This window comes from Felis catus, chromosome F1 (assembly GCF_018350175.1).
Source record: "Felis catus isolate Fca126 chromosome F1, F.catus_Fca126_mat1.0, whole genome shotgun sequence".
NCBI classification, from domain to species: domain Eukaryota; kingdom Metazoa; phylum Chordata; class Mammalia; order Carnivora; family Felidae; genus Felis; species Felis catus.
The window spans coordinates 47902139-47906184 of record NC_058384.1 but is presented as its reverse complement, the minus strand read 5'-3'; positions in this window follow the sequence as shown (position 1 = coordinate 47906184).

The window sequence follows — 4046 nt, the reverse complement described above, 5'->3', positions numbered from 1 at the left end:
TAATTGTCTTTATTTCTTCAACGAACTAAGAATTTTAAGGTTATATAATATGTCTTATAAAAGCTAAGGCACTTAGTAATGTTATAATACTTGAATAAGATGAAATTAAAGTTTGATAATTAACACTGGCTTTATAATGCCTCTAATTGTATATAATTATATTTAAAATACATGTGGTTGAGGATTCTTTTGTAGATCTCTGGATTTAACCAAAATGCACATTCTAAAGGAGTTTTAAAATAGTTTTCTTTCGTGAAAAAATTACTCAGAGTTACCTTTGGGAAAAATGATGTTAACACCAAAAATCAATTATGCCAGCAAAAAGTTTGTTTTAGTGCCAATGCAGACATTTATTTTTTCTCTGAATTCTCATAACACTTCTGCTAAGATCTGAGCTGTAGGTTATGCAAAGAGTAAGTTACATCAGAATACACCTACGAAGAATTTGGACATTTTTGTTGACTTTATAGTTCTCTATTTCAAGATGACTGTCATTATATGAAGAAAGATCACAAGTTATACATGTCTTCAGAGATGAGAAAACTAGACTTAAGAAGTAATTAACAATATTAAATATTAAACCTTATCAAGAAGACGTGACTTTAAAAATATTGTTCAAATGTTAATTTTTATATTAGTAAACAATCCAGATATATTAAGACAAAATACCCCTTTTTTTTCTTAACAGCTTTCCAGCTTCCCTGGTAGCTATGTTGTTGATTCAAGTATAAATTGATCAGTGATAAAATGAGAAACAAATGGCCCATGTTTTTAATATTGGTAGGCTACAGCAAACAGTGTATTTTTCATATCGTAACATGAAAAATTAAATAGACGGGGGTGCCTGGGTGGCTCAGTCAGTTAAACGTCTGATTTCAGCTCAGGTCATGATCTCACGGTTTACAGGTTCAAGCCCCGTGTCGGGTTCTGTGCTGACAGCTAAGAGCCTGGAGCCTGCTTCAGATTCTGTCTCCATCTCTCTCTGCCCCTCCCCCACTCGTGCTCTGTTCTCTCTCTCAAAAATAAACACTTAAAAAAATTCTTAAATAATAATGTTCTCTGAAAAGAGAAGGTATAATCACTGTTAACTGCTAGTTAACAGTTAACTAGCCCATTTCAGTTAAAACTAAAAGTTTTGGACGGGGGTGGCAGGAGGGGGGGAGCGGAGCCTGGGTGGCTCAGTTGGTTAAAAGTCCTGCTCTTGGTTTTGGCTCAGGTTGTGATCTTGCAGTTTCAAAGGTTTGAGCCCCTCGTCAGGCTCCACACTGACACTTAAGAGCCTGCTTGGGATTCTCTGTCCCCATGCTCTCTGCCCCTCACCCACTCATGCTGCTCTGTCTCCCTTGAAAAAAATAAACTAGAAAAAAAACTAAAAGTCTTGGTCAAACAGGATTGGCACGTCAGGGCAGCTGCTCAGTCCCCAAGGCTGCCCCTCAAACCCCCACTTCAGATACCAATCTGCCTGACATTGCTTGTCATCTGTTATTCTGACTGACCAGCTATAGATGGGGGTTCCAAGAACCCAGTCCCTGGGACAACTGATTTGCTAGAAAGTTCACAACTCAGAGAAACATTTTACTTACTAGATTACTGGTGTGGCTTTGTTTATTTGAGAGAGAGCATGCTAGCAGGGAAGTGGTAGAGAGAGGGGGAGAGAGAATCCCAAGCAGGCTCTGCACTGGCAGCACAGAGCCCAACTCGGGGTTCAATCTCATGAACAGTGAGATCATGACCTGAGCTGAAACCAAGAGTTGGCCATTTAACTAACTGAGCCAGCCAGGTGCCCCATTTACTGGTCTACTTTAAAAGGACATAGAAAGGGGGTGGCGCCTGGGTGGCTCAGTCAGTTGAGCATCTGATTTTGGCTCACGTCACGATCTCACAGTTCATGAGTCGAAGCCTCACGACAGGCTCTCTGCTGTCAACATGGAGCCCATTTCAGATCCTCTGTCCCCTTTTGTGCACCTCTCCCACTCACTCTTCTCAAAAATAAACATTTAAAAAATAATAATAAAGTAAGTAAAAGCACACAGCAAGAACAGCCAGGTGAAAGAGATACAGGGCAAGGTACTGGGAAAGGGTGGGAGCTTCTGTCCTCTTTCTGGGCATGTTACTCTCCCTGAATGTCCGCGTGCTCACCAACCCGGAAGTTCTGCAAACCCTGTCCTTTGGGTTTTTTTTAGAGGCTTCATCGCATAGTCATGATTGGTTAAATCACTGGCCAATGAGGGCAATCAATGTCCAGTCCCTCTCCCTCTCCTACAGTGTAGGAAAGTACACTGTAATCACAGGGTTGGTTCTGCTGGCAACCAGACCCCATCCTTACGGGCGTTCCCAAAAGTCTTCTCATTAACATAACACCTTTATGGCTCTCATCACAGCAAATTCCAAGGGTTTTAGGGGCTGTATGCCAGGAATGGGATTAAGACCAAATACATATTTCCTATTATAAATTACAATAACACACAGGTAACAAGTATATTTTCCCTACTCTCTAACAAAAATTTTACAACATAGCAAATGTAAAATTTCTCATGACGTAATGCAGAATAAAGGACTAAAGGACATTCCATTCTCTGTTCCATTCCAGCATTGTAATTTACCATATGAGAATGAAATAGTCCAAATTCTTGTTTTATCAAGGTCTCCTAATGGCAATTTAATAAGTCCATGGAGGAAGCATCATTGATGGCTTATAGCCAAAAAAGCTATCAGCTGTCTTCTGCAGAACTATCCCAGATTCCTTGGTCCAGCTATACCAGAAAGCAAAAGCACTCTTCTCTTACAGTGCATTGTCCTCCCACCTTTGAGAAGTTTTCTCTTCCCAGCATCTGGCAATCTGCCCTGGTGACTCGGTGGGATCAGCCAGGAAAATGCTTCCTAGGAAGTGCACTTAAAAAATTCTTGTTGAGGGGCGCCTGAGTGCCTCAGTCAGTTAAGCGTCCAACTTCAGCTCAGGTCATGATCTCATGGTTCATGAGTTTGAGACCCATGTCAGGCCCTGTGCTGACAGCTCAGAGCCTGAAACCTGCTTCGGATTCTGTGTCTCCCACTCTCTTTGCCCCTCCTGCTCGTGCTCTCTTTCAAAAATAAATAAACGTTTAAAAAAAAATTTTTTTAACTCTTGTTGATAAGCTTGAAACAGGGATGTGATTAATAAAGTATCCAAAATATTTTTAATTATTCTAAAACAAGACTTCCAAAAGATATATCTTATTACTAAGATATAGTTTGAATCAGTCACAGAATCGAAGACTATCTACATCAGAAATTACTAGAGGGACAGTCTAACCTCCTACCCAATACTTTGATCTCTCATGGAACATTTCCAACACCCTTTCGACACAGTTTGGAAAGCAGAACTTTCCACCTTACAATAAATCTCAAGTACGTTTCTGAACTATTTCAAAAGTTCATTTTCATAAAATGCTGAAATCTTCCTCCTTATAATTTCCTCCCCTTAGGTACAGTTCTGTTCCCTGGAACTACTAAGTCATTAAAGGAGTAATTTGGTTTCTCTGAAATAAACTTCATTCCATCTGACAAATTTAATATATTTCTCTTACCCTAGAAGTACAAAGTGTGAAGGTTTGTCTCAATATAGTACAAGGATATCCCTACTGAGCTGACAACCATAACTGGGAGAACCTTACATTTTAAAGAGAAAAATTACAAAGCAGTCCTCACCACTGAAAGCCATAAAAGGTAAGGAATTAACTCCTTCTGAATACTACACAGAATAAAGAATCCCAAATGCTTAGCTTCTAGCTCTTGGTTGTAAAATTCATATATAAATTCCTAGAGGCTTTTTTTTTTTTTTAAGTAGGTTCCACATCTGGAGTGGAGCCTAACACGGGTCTTGAACCCATGACCCTGAAATAAAGACCTGAGCTGACATCAAGAGTCAGACACTTAACCAACTGAGCCACCCAGGTGCCCCCATATTTAAATTCCTAATAAAATACATTCTCTCCTCATCTTTTGATACAATTCCCTTTAGTTTTAAATATCATCCCCTTTGCTCAAGAATTGGCAAGTAGAAAGAA